The sequence below is a fragment of the Geotrypetes seraphini genome, chromosome 1 (genome assembly GCF_902459505.1).
Source record: "Geotrypetes seraphini chromosome 1, aGeoSer1.1, whole genome shotgun sequence".
Taxonomy (NCBI): Eukaryota; Metazoa; Chordata; class Amphibia; order Gymnophiona; family Dermophiidae; genus Geotrypetes; species Geotrypetes seraphini.
In genome coordinates, this window is record NC_047084.1 from 154,163,877 (window position 1) to 154,177,107 (window position 13,231).

Below are 13,231 nucleotides of genomic sequence, written 5' to 3' on the forward strand. Positions count from 1 at the left end.
GCGAAGACAACTGAGCGCGAAGACAAGCTAGCGCAAGACAATCGCGTGCGGACAACTGAGAGTAAGACAAGTGAGCCCTAGTCAATTGAACGCGAGGACAACTGAGCACGAAGACAAGCTAGCGCAAGACAATCGCGTGCGGACAACTGAGCGTAAGACAAGTGAGCGGTAGTCAACTGAGCGCGAAGACAACTGAGCGCGAAGACAAGCTAGCGCAAGACAATCGCGTGCAGACAACTGAGAGTAAGACAAGTGAGCCCTAGTCAATTGAGCGCGAGGACAACTGAGCGCGAAGACAAGCTAGCGCAAGACAATCACGTGCGGACAACTGAGCGTAAGACAAGTGAGCGCTAGTCAACTGAGCGCAAAGACAACTGAGCGCGAAGACAAGCTAGCGCAAGACAATCGCGTGCGGACAACTGAGAGTAAGACAAGTGAGCCCTAGTCAATTGAGCGCGAGGACAACTGAGCGCGAAGACAAGCTAGCGCAAGACAATCACGTGCGGACAACTGAGCGTAAGACAAGTGAGCGCTAGTCAACTGAGCGTGAAGACAACTGAGCGCGAAGACAAGCTAGCGCAAGACAATCGCGTGCGGACAACTGAGAGTAAGACAAGTGAGCCCTAGTCAATTGAGCGCGAGGACAACTGAGCGCGAAGACAAGCTAGCGCAAGACAATCGCGTGCGGACAACTGAGCGTAAGACAAGTGAGCGCTAGTCAACTGAGCGCGAAGACAACTGAGCGCGAAGACAAGCTAGCGCAAGACAATCGCGTGCGGACAACTGAGAGTAAGACAAGTGAGCCCTAGTCAATTGAGCGCGAGGACAACTGAGCGCGAAGACAAGCTAGCGCAAGACAATCGCGTGCGGACAACTGAGCGTAAGACAAGTGAGCGGTAGTCAACTGAGCGCGAAGACAACTGAGCGCGAAGACAAGCTAGCGCAAGACAATCGCGTGCGGACAACTGAGAGTAAGACAAGTGAGCCCTAGTCAACTGAGCGCGAAGACAACTGAGCGCGAAGACAAGCTAGCGCAAGACAATCACGTGCGGACAACTGAGCGTAAGACAAGTGAGCGCTAGTCAACTGAGCGCGAAGACAACTGAGCGCGAAGACAAGCTAGCGCAAGACAATTGCGGTATTGTCTTTGCGCTGAGTTGTCTTCGCGTCTTTGTCGGCGCGCGATTGTCTTGCTCGCAATTGACCTGTCACCATATATATATAGGTAAATGACTTTAGATGGAAGGAGAACCAAAATAGTTCTCAAAACTCTGATGGAATCAACAAATCAAGTATGTTTGAAGTTTCCAGATATGAGAATGGAAAACATGATGCATCTCCTAAGATGTGGGAACATGCATTATGATAAGAAAATCTATACACCCTTACAACTGTAGAAATAACTAGTGGGCCTTTCACCCAGAGGTATATTTTATATCCTTACTTGTACATTTGAAAGTTAAACTTATAATATACTTTGCAAGAAAGGCTTGGAATTATAGTTGTAGACAGCTGAACCTAAATCTTATGACTTCATTGTATTTTCCAGTTACACTTCTCCCTCCCTATTCGCGATTTCTATGTTCGCGGTTTCGATTATCGCGTTTTTTCCCCCAGCCCCCCCCCTGAGAAAAAACGGCCCAGGATTTGGAAGGAGGTGATCAGAGGCGGCAGGGAGCGATCAGAGGTGGAGGGAGGCGATCAGAGGCGGTGAAGGGGGCTATCAGAGGTGGCGGAGGGTGGGGGGGGGGCGATCAGAGGCGGAGGGAGGCGATCGGAGGTGGTGTGGGCGATCAGAGCATGGATATTATCTGGTGGTCTTGCAATGACGTGGGGCAGGAGCAATCTTCCTAAACTCCTGCCCCATGCAGAGCTGTGTGGTGAGTTCCCGTGGTCTCACGAGACTACAACAGGGAATTCCTGTTGTAGTCTTATGAGACCACAGGAACTCAGCAGCCCGGCTCTGCACGGGGCAGGAGTGTAGGAAGATCGCTCCTGCCCCACCTCATCACTAGACCACCAGGTAAGATCCATGCTCCGATCGCCCATGCCACCTCCGATCGCCCCCCGCCACCTCCAATCGCCCCCACACCAATCGCCCGCCACGTCACCTGCGATAGCCTCCCTCCGCCTCCTGCCCTGCGTCACCACTAGACCACCAGGTAAGGGATAAGGTCCGGGGGTGGGTCAGAGCCGGCCAAAAGTTATTCGCGGGCCAGCTCTGCCCCTAACCCCCGCGAATAGGGAGGGAGAAGTGTACTGGAAAGTGTACCAGTTCCATTTTCTTTTTGGCTCAGGTTACATGAATACAAGTGGGATTAAGCCAGACTTCACATAGCAGAGGAAAATGGAGTAATTAAAACAGTAAAAAGTTGATACAAAAATGTGGCCTAAGCAATAATGAATTTTTCTCTTAACTTAAACTCTGACAAAATTTTTGTGAGGCAAGGAGCTTGTGACTAATTTACATAAACAAGTTATAAAGGGAAATTCTAATACAAAATAGAAGGGAAGACAGCTATCTCGTCTATCTTTTAGGAGCAAAGGCAAAGAATAGTTTATTGAATAAATGTATAACAGAGATTAGAATATGACTTATTTTTTTTACAAATATCAGAAAAAGGCTTTATATTTATCAAAACTAAGCTTTTAAGTATCACACACAGGTACAAGTACAAAATATGAATAGGAATGATGATACATTTCTCCTGGTCTCGTGTCCGTATCAAAAACATTTGGGAAATAGAGTCACAGATTTCTGTGGAGATGCTGCTGCTTGATGAACTGACATCCTTAGGTTCCTGGAAATAGAAACAAGAAATTGTCTCTGAGAACAAATATTTCTAACTGCAAAAAAAAAAAAAAAAAAGTCCATTTAAGCAAATTAGTCATTGGGGAAAACTCCCGCCTCACTCAATGGAAAATATTGCTATACAAACTATTGGCTTGCAAATGCTAGCCAGCAATTGTATAGAACGACTGGCTAGAAAAGAATTACCCCAAGACTCGTCTATATGGTACCCAAATTTGTGTGTATGCCCGAGATGCATGCACAATTTAATTGAATAATGAGCTCAAAGACAACAATAACTGGGTGCTTAATAACCAATTATTGACATTAATTGGCGCCAGTGTTCCCGCTAAGCTGCGCTGGCGCACAAAATAGTACATCGCAGCGCACAAGTTTCACGTCACAGCGCACACTCGAGCGGAGGTGAGAGGAAGCGGCGGCGGTCTGCCCTGATCGCCTAAGATGCAGCAGCGGCGGCCGCCGCTGCTGCATCTTAGGCGATCAGGGCAGACCGCCGCCGCTTCCTCTCACCTCCGCTCGAGTGTGCGCTGTGACGTGAAACTTGTGCGCTGCGATGTACTATTTTGTGCGCCAGCGCAGCTTAGCGGGAACACTGATTGGCACCCATTAAAATCTGTGTCCACATCTGGCTACAGGGCGCCTTGTGTGTATCTCTAATGGGAGCATGGGTGTTTCGGGGGCATTCTGAAAAGCTGCGCGTATAGTTATAGAAAACGGCCTCCAGAGGCCCATTTTTGTGTACTATTTATAGAATTCCACTCCTCCCCCATGGGGGCCAAACAGCACCATTATCGGCGGCCACCTACAAAGGCGGGACCATTTGTGTGTCAATCACACTGTGGCACCATTTGCAGAGTCGCAGCCACGTCTTAAGTAGGCACCGGAAATATATTCCAGGGCGTTACAGGCCTACATTTATGGCGCCTACCTGTGACGAGAATCACATCTACAGAGGTACCTACCGGTGCCTATGTCCACTTCTGGCACAAACCATGCCTGCTTTTGACATAGGTTCCGGTAAGTGCCTGTATAAACGGGACTTGGATGACATTCTTTGTAGGCACCTGCAGGCTCCTACATTTTTTTCAAATTACTTTATAGTTGGTTTTATATGATGCAGCAATTACTGCGCCATTTATCTCCAATTAAACCAATTAAGTTAATAATAATAATAATAACAACTTTATTCTTGTATACCGCATTACCATCTATGCGGTTAACAGATGAAGAGACTGTACATTTACAGCGAAGTTACAATTTCGTTAATGTTACATTTGCATAATAGGTTATACATTTTCAGTCATGTTACATTTACATTTTAGACGATGACTTTACGGTGAATTTATTTTTACAGCTAGGTTGTATATTCGGAGTAGTTACTTTCGCTATAAGTTACATACAGCGATGATACAAATGGCAGTGTTACATACGGAGGTAAAGAGTCTGGGGGTGAGTCGAGGTAAAAGGAGGAGGAAGGAGGAGGGAGGGTAGATCAGAGGAATTTGTTATAAAGGTAGGTTTTGATTAATTTCCTGAATATTTGATAGGGGGGGGAATTGGAGATGAGAGTAGAGAGGCATTTGTTCCATTTGCCCACTTGGAATGCTAGAGATCGGTCGAGGAATTTTTTGTAAAGGCAGCCCTTCAGGGAGGGAAAGGAGAACAGGCAGGTATGAGAGGGGCCAGCAATTTCAAGGTGCTCAGATAGGTAAATTGGTGAAGAGCCAGCTAAGGTTTTGAAGCAGAAGCAAGCGAATTTAAAGATGATTCTTGCCTCCACCGGCAGCCAGTGGAGTTTAGTGTAGTAGGGGCTAACGTGGTCATATTTTTTGAGGCCGAAAATGAGGCGGACAGCTGCATTTTGTACTATTCTTAAGCGTTTAATGGTGGTTTTGTAGGCTCCTAGGTATATGATATTACAGTAGTCCAGTATGCTTAAGATTAATGATTGGACCAGTAAACGGAAGGCGAGGTGGTCGAAGTGGCGTTTGATGGTGCGAAGTTTCCAGAGGGTGCAGAAGCATTTTTTGACCTGGGCATTGGTATGGTCTTCGAAGGTCAAGCATCTATCTAGGATGACTCCAAGTATTTTCATGGTGGGGTTGATAGGATAATCTAGGCCGTTCAGTTTCAGGGAAGTGTTTGTTATTTTATGGATAGGGCTTGCCAGGAAGAATTTTGTTTTTTCGGTGTTCAATTTTAATTTAAATTGTGAGGTCCATAGTTCTAACTTGTTGAGGATTGAAGAGGTAAGTTGTTCCGTCTGTTGAGTGAATGAAGTTAGGGGGATGATAATGGTGATGTCATCTGCATATATGAATGATTTAAGGTTTAAGTCGGCTAGTGTCCATGCCAGAGGGGCCAAGTAGATGTTGAAAAGGGAGGGGGATAGTGGGGAGCCTTGTGGGACTCCGCAGGAATTACGCCATTGATGGGAGAAGGTTCCGTTGCTGTGGACCTGATAAGTACGGTTAGTTAGGAAGCCTGAGAACCAGTTTAGTACTTGACCAGAAATGCCAATGGAGTCAAGGCAGCGTAGCATGATATCGTGGTCGACCAGATCGAAAGCCCTGCTTAGGTCGAATTGAAGTACTAGGGCGCTTTTGCCCAGTGAGAATAGGTGGAGGAGGTAATTTGTTAGAGCAGCTAGGACCGTTTCTGTGCTATGGTTTGAGCGGAAGCCGGATTGGGAATCATGAAGGATGTTGAACTTTTCTAGGTAGTTCATGAGGTCATGGTTAATGAGGCCTTCCATGAGTTTTTGGAAGAGAGGTATGTTGGCGATGGGTCTATAGTTGGCGGCGGAGGAGATGGGTTCTTTGTTGTTTTTGAGGCGGGGGGTACGAGTATGTGGCCCAGTTCAATCGGGAAGAGACCAGTTGACAGGCTTAGTGAGATCCAATTGAAGAGTTCGGCTTTGAATTGGGGGGGGGGGGCGGATTTAATGATGGTGGGTGGGCAGTTGTCTAACAGGCAGTTGGAGTTGGCGTATTTTGAGAAGAGTTTGAGAAAAAGGTTCCAGTCTGGGCTTTCGAAGGAGCTCCAGGTCATGTCGGCCCTTGAACCTATTGTGTCTACTGCTGGAAGGTTGGCATTGGTAGGGCGCCTATCACTGCCTAACTTACGGTGCAGTTTGAGAATCAGGCCCTTAAGGCCATATTCTATAAATGACGTCCCAATTGTAGGCTGTGGTAAGTGTCCTATCACTGTCTAACCAGCCAATCAGGACGCACGTTTTCTAAAAAAAAATCAATCCCAGGCAGGCCGCCTAAACTGTAGGCATCTGTCGCTGTTGAGGGAGACATGTAGGGACGCTTAAAATTGCCCAAGGTTGGGCATGGGTGTGGTTTTGCCTGGAAGTGGTCTTAGGTGAGCTTAAGTGGCCCTAGGCATCAACCTAGGGCCGCAACAGGCACCTGAAATGTAGGCCACTGAAACGCTGGCCTACATTTCAATTAGATGCGGCCGCTAAACTGATCGTGGCAAGGAAATTTCCCTGCCATGATCAGCTGAGCAGCCACGGCAGGGAACTTCTGAGACCCACTGCAAGTCAGCTGGCAGGAGGGATGCCCACTCCCTCCCGCAGCCAACCCTGAACCCCCCACCCTACTGTCTGTGTCTGGAGGGATGCCCCCTTCCTCCTGCCGCAAACTGCAAAACAATCCTCAGCAGGAGGGATGTCCACTCCCTCCTGCTGGCACCCCTCTAACATCCCTGGCAGGAGGAATGCCCACTCCCTTCTGCCAGCACTCCCCCTAAACCCCTACCCCTAAAAGTCCACCTGGACCCCCCATTCCTTTAACAGGAAGGCCGGCCAGAGGGATGCCAACTCCCTCAAGCCAGCAGGCCCACCTCTTTAGAATGATGGGCCTTCCCCTTCCTGGTACATCTTGGGATGCACCGGGGAGAGGCCTAAGGCCTGATTGGCCCAGGTGCCTAAGGTCTTTTCCTGCGCCAACCGGAGTCTTATGCCTCCTTCTCGATTGGCTAGATCCCTAAAGCCTCCTTCCCAATTGGCTAGATCCCTAAGGCCCCTCCCATGGTCCATCCGAAGGCTTGCCCTGCAGAGCTGCATCCTGCCCCAGGCAGAAGATCCCCAAGAATGGGGTCTCAGGGCACCAAAGTCTCAGAAAAAATGAACTGAGGCTGAAAAGAAAAACAAAACTAAGCAGAGCAGATCAGAGCACCTCTGCACAGTTTGCTTGCAGAAGAAAAACCTGGGGTCCAATTCCATTTGGTGCTCAAAGCTGTAAGTATTCACACTTCTGCAAGTCAGTTCACGGGAATGGACTGATTACCATACCTATGGACTCCTGAGTGGATGTAACAGAAAAGATATGTGAATAAAAAAGAAACTTCTAATCTAAACAAGGAGGTCCTGTTATTAAGGTGCATGAACTGATTTAGTGCGTGCTAATGAATTAATGTGTGTTAAGTGCCATGTAGCCCTTAGGTATACAATGAGCAGCATGGCAGGTGGCGCACATTAAGGGTCCCTTTTACAAAGTCACTGTAGCAAGTCCCAGTGCAGCAAATGTGATGCAGCCCATAGGAATTGAATGGGCTGTATTGCATTTTCTGCGTTAGAATTGCTACTGTGGTTTTGTAAAAGGGGCCCTAAATCTGTTAGTGCACCTTAGTAAAAAAAAAAAAATAATAATAATAATAATAACCTCCCCAATTTTTTTTTTTTAAGTTTTTTCCATCTATTGCTCATTACAATCATTAAAAATTCTGGATAGTTTCTTTGCAAATACAAAAAATTATTCAAACTATGTATTAGAGTATATACACTGCATTTTTAAAAGATATCCCCTGAAGATAAAAAGCACAGTACAAAGGCACTTGAATAATAAATAATGATAAGCCGTCTACATGATTTTGACAGATGATAAAAAAAAAACTTCAAAGTAAGTTTGGTGATAATTGGATTAAACATTTGAGTACAAGAGAATAAGAACTATTCAGGAGGGGGAAAAGTAATGGGAAGGTAAGCCTTCTACCGCTTCTTGATCAAAAGATTAATATATATCTGTCATTGATTCACTAAGGATTCATTCATTGTAATTCAAGAATTGACAAAATTTCTGGGAAAAGGATGTTTGTGGAGTCGGAAAAATGAATGTAAGTAGATTCCTTGTTAAAAACCACAAGTCAAACTCTATGTATCTCAAAAAATCAAATACATTTTATACTTTAATAGGGCAGTTCACTTATAGCATATAAATTGATATAGAAATACAAATTTTGCTGCTTTCAATATAACTTTTTGGCTTGTCCATGTTAACCCAAATACCATCCCAAATAAAAATATATGTTTATATGTGAACTTATGAACATAAGAATTGCCGCTGCTGGGTCAGACCAGCGGTCCATCGTGCCCAGCAGTCCGCTCACGCGGCGGCCTGTAGGTCAAAGACCAGTGCCCTATTTGAGTCTAGCCTTACCTGCAAATGTTCTGGTCCAGCAGGAACTTATCTAATTTTTCTTGAATCCCTGAAGGGTACTTTCCCCTATAACAGCCTCTGGGAGAGCGTTCCAGATTTCTACCACTCTCTGGGTGAAGAAGAACTTTCTTACATTTGTATGGAATCCATCCCCTTTTAACTTTAGCAAGTGCCCTCTCATTCTCTTCACCTCGGAGAGGGTGAACAATCTCTCTTTCTCTACTAAGTCAATTTCCTTCAATATCTTGAATGTTTCGATCATGTCCCTTCTCATTCTCCTCTTTTCAAGGGAGAAAAGGCCCAGTTTCTCTAACCTCTCATTGTACGGCAACTCCTCCAGTCCCTTAACCATTTTTTTTGCTTTTCTCTGGACCCTTTCGAGTAGTACTATGTCCTTTTTCATGTACGGCAACCAGTGTTGGACGCAGTATTCCATGTGGGGGCGTACCATGGCTTGGTACAGCGGCATGATAACCTTCTCAGATCTGTTTGTGATCCCCTTCTTGTGATCTGAATGTGATCCTCCATTCCTAGCATTCTATTGGACTTTTTTGCCACGGCGCATTGCACGGATGGTTTCATTGGCTTGTCTACAAGTACTCCCAAGTCTCTTTCCTGAGGGCTCTCTCCGAATGTAGCACCGGACATCCTGTATTCATGCATATGATTTCTGTTACCGACATGCATCACCTTGTATTTATCCACGTTGAACCTCATTTGCCATTTTGCTGCCCATTTCTTGAGTGTGTTTATGTCTCGTTGTAGGTCTTGGCAATCCTTCTGTGTCTTCACTACTCTGAACAACTTTGTATCGTCCGCAAATTTAATCACCTCACTTGTCATGCCAATTTCTAGGTCGTTTATAAATATGTTGAAGAGCACAACTCCGAGCACCGAACCTTGCAGCACTCCACTCATGACGCTTTTCCAGTTGAGTATTGTCCATTAAACCCCACTCTTTGTTTCCTATCTGCCAACCAGTTTTTAATCCACGTGAGTATATCACCCTCGATCCCATAACTCGCAATTTTTTGATGTAGACGTTCATGTGGGACCTTGTCCAACGCCTTCTGAAAAGTGACATATATGGCCAAAGATTATACATTCCACAAGCTGCAAACAAAACTTACTTAATTTATCATATACAACAGTTATCCTTTTCATGATATGCCAAGTTGCTCTCTTGACGTTACCAACATGTAGAAATAAGCTGAAGAAGAAATCTGATCAAAATATTTCTCAATATCCATCCTCTACAGCCAATAAATATTTGTGAATAGGTTAACCAAATGTTCCAGAAAGCTATCAGTTGAGTACTTTATCTCCGCCACACAAATGCTGTATTAGTATCCTTAAATAAAGATGTTGGCCAAGATCACCATCCCAACTCCATTACTGCATTTTTTAAAGCGCAATGGATTCATTTGTGGGCAGCCAGTGGGAGGGTATTGATTGGTTTATAATGTCGTAACACAGCAGTGAGATCCAGATGAAAAGTGAATTCTGCTTAATGACCTGGTATTAAGTTGGTGGGAACGACTTCTAATTAGCCAACAGTTGCTGTATATCTAAGTTTCCCTCCTTTTCTTTTTCCTGGCGGTCACCAGCTGTTAATCTGCTCTTTATATTTTTTATTTGGAGCTCACAGCGAAAGCCTTTGTTTGAAAAAGAGGACTCCTAGGGCCTCAGCTGCTAGAGTACAGTTTGCTGCCTGTAAAGAGTAGCAACTGCCAGTTTATTTTATCTGAACCTTTTCATCATTTTGCTGAAATTGTTTGACTGAAACTACCGGAGAGACCTGAGGATTTAGTACCTACAAGTCATTAGCTGGAACTATAGAGTCACTTCCCATAAACAGAAGTAGATTAAGTATTGCTTACTCTAAAGGTTTCTATAGATTTTCCTATACAATTGCAATATGGATTTTGATAACATCATGGTTACTGTTAATATTGAACCATATCACACTCTTTGAGCATGTGGCTCGACAGGGTTAGACCTGGCTGGCATTTTGATGACAGACTTTTGGGTTATCAGTCAGGGCAATTAAAGCTTCAATCAAATAGGCCAAATTCACAAATGTAAATCTAAGCCACTAATGCTACATATTTATATTATCTGTCTTCAAATGACAGGCCATGTTATGCAGCGATGTGCTCTCCCCACTCAGGTTTTCAGGATATACATACAATTGAACAGTTTGCATCCAAATGTATCTTATGTATATTCATTAGGGATACCTTGGAAACGTGGGAAGATTGGTGTCCACAGGGATTGGAGGTTGACAACCACTGCTAATTAGTTATTTATACTGACCAATAGAGCGATTTTAGAGGGCAGAAGAGGCTCCAGCTTACTTAAATTGTGGTGAGCCACCCAATCACCCATATTCAATGGCACTAAAATCAGGCAGTGCCACTGAATATAATCTCTGACTGCCCATGCTAAATGTAGGCAGTTCAGGGGATGTTAAAAGAGGGCAGCACTGGACAGGAGCCAGTGGTTATATGGGTGCTGGCAATGAGAGGCTGACCAAGCTTGAAGAAGTCTAACCCCTTGAAGGTTTACGCGGCCGTCCCCCCGGGCAGGGAGGGCCGTACGATGGACAAATTTGGTCGCTGCCTTTATCAGAATTCAATGATGGCGAACCGTGTCCTTAACTACAATTTCATCTTCATGTCCTACCTCCGGTTCTGTATAGATGCCCTCCGCTCGTTCCGGGAGGTCGTACCAGAGCCTCAGCGTCAGGAGTTTCGTCTCCTTGAGGAAACCCTCTCCCAACTCCACCTGCATATGTTTCAGGCCTCTTATGACGCCTTTGAATTGTCCTCGAGAGTTACAGCCTTTGCGATCGCCATGCGTCACCTCACTTGGCTCCGGATGGTGGATATGGATCCGAATCTACAGGATCGACTTGCCAATCTCCTGTGTGTTGGTCATGAGCTCTTTGATAATTCCATCGAGGCGGCCACGAAGCGTCTCTCGGACCACGAGCGGTCCTTTGCGTCTCTGGTTAAACTTAAACCAAAGGCCCCTCCGGCTCGCCAATATAAAATTCCTCTCCGGCGGTATCCACAAAAATCCACTCCTGCTTTCTCTAGGCCTCCTTCGAAATGGCCACTGCAGCAGTAGCAACGTCAACCTAAGACTCAGCCGCTGGCCCCAGCGAAGACCGGTCCGTCCTTTTGACAATTCCAGTCCGAGCCTTCAGGCTCCCTTCCTCCTGAAGCCTTCCCCCTTCCCCATCGGGGGTCGTCTCCATCATTTCTATACCCAGTGGGAAAGTCTTACCACCGACAGTTGGGTACTGTCTATCATCTGGGAGGGGTACTCCCTCCACTTCAGTCGCATACCCCCGGTCCTGCCTCCAAGAGAGTTTCCTTCTGTTCAGTCTCAGCTTCCTCTCTTTCTGCAGGAAGCTCAGGCCCTTCTTTGCCTTCAGGCGGTCAAGGAGGTTCCCAAGGAACAGTGGAACTCCGGATTTTATTCCCGGTACTTTCTGGTACCCAAGAAGACGGGGGATCTGCATCCAATCCTGGACCTCCGTGCTCTGAACAAGTTTCTGGTCTGAGAACGATTCAGAATGCTCACCCTTCCCACGTCACTCCCACCTCCCTCCCACCTCCTGGACCTTACCTGGTGGTCTAGCAGTCTTTCGGGGCAGAAGCGATCTTCTTATGCTCCTGCCCCGTGTAGATCACTCATCCCAAATGGCTGCCTTGAGTTCCCGTAATAGTCTCGAGAAAGCCTATTTTTTTTGACTTGCCTTTTCAAATTTGGTTACTTTGAAATCTTGTATTTGCTTGGCTTTTTATTTTAAGGTACATGTGTATGTATCATTGTTGATATGCGGGCTACAAGTGTTTTAAATAAATAAATAAAGTATGCGTCAGAGGTGATGGGTAAAGGACTGGCAAAGCCTTGCAGAACATGTGAATGTGAGACTCCACAGACTAATTGGGTACATTTTACCACTGTTTGCAGTTGTGATAGAAATAAAAGATTTGAACAGAGGGGATAGACTAGAAGGGAAAAACAGACTGGATGAGTCAAGATGAAGAGATGCTGAATGGGAAGGGGTGGTTCATGCAGGGAGCAGGAAAGAAAAATGGGAGATGTTGAATACAGAGTAGGTATTGAGCAGTCACAGGAGTGATTGTGTATTGGGGGCTAGGGGAGAAGACATAAGGAAGCTAGAGAAAAGGAAGGGGGCAAACAAGCAGATAGAAGGGAGATTTGGCAGGAGCTGTAGCTGGAGGTTGAACTGAGAAAAGAGAACTGATTTGGGAAGAATGGTCTGATGAAGATGCTGAGAGAAGGTTGCTAGGAGCTGACACAGCAGCTATGACTGGGAAAAGAAGTCAAATGGGAGTAAGAGGCTGAGGAAAGGAATGTGAGACAGGTGGAAATGAGAGGACTAGAGATAAAAGCATAGGAAATGAAGGGTAAATAAGACTAGAAAGGGGAGGAGGAATTAAATTTAGCTATAGGAAGGGAAAAAATAAGAGAAATGGGGGAAAAAGATGAAACAGATGAGTCATGTTCTATATTTAGAAAATGTTTTGTAAAATTATTACCAATGTGCTTATTTGTTAAGGTTGTGAAGGGATATGATGCTACTTATTTCTTCTTTCTGTTGGACATTTCCTGGTTTGGGGTCTAATAAAGTGAATGCTGTAATTGGGCATGATATTATGGAGGTCTTTTGTTTCCTGTGTAAGCATGTACTCATTTTTTTTTTAATTTGTTGAAAGATTTTAGAATCTGTACATTTACTACTACTTTCCATTCAGTCGTGTTCGACTCTTGGATAATTTGTAGGTCAGTCCTTGCCATGCTACCCTGTTTTCCACAGCTTCTTTCAATTGCTTGATGTTCATTCCCGTGTCATTCTTGATGGTATCCAGTCCCTGCTTCCTTTTACCACTGAACATTCTGAGTAGCGCATCCTTTTCTAGTGAATTCTCCCTCA

General features: G+C 45.3%; 1 protein-coding gene across 6 annotated transcripts in view; it reads right to left on the bottom strand.

The window, feature by feature from the left end:
* Positions 1-2,229: 2,229 nt before the first annotated feature.
* TTC29 (tetratricopeptide repeat domain 29) overlaps positions 2,230-13,231 on the bottom strand; it is a 479,583-nt gene continuing 468,581 nt past the window's right edge. For all 6 annotated transcript variants that reach the window (XM_033940245.1, XM_033940255.1, XM_033940229.1 and 3 more), the window contains one exon: positions 2,230-2,801. The gene's annotated coding sequence lies outside the window, so the exon portion shown is untranslated. The remainder of the gene's footprint in view (positions 2,802-13,231) is intronic.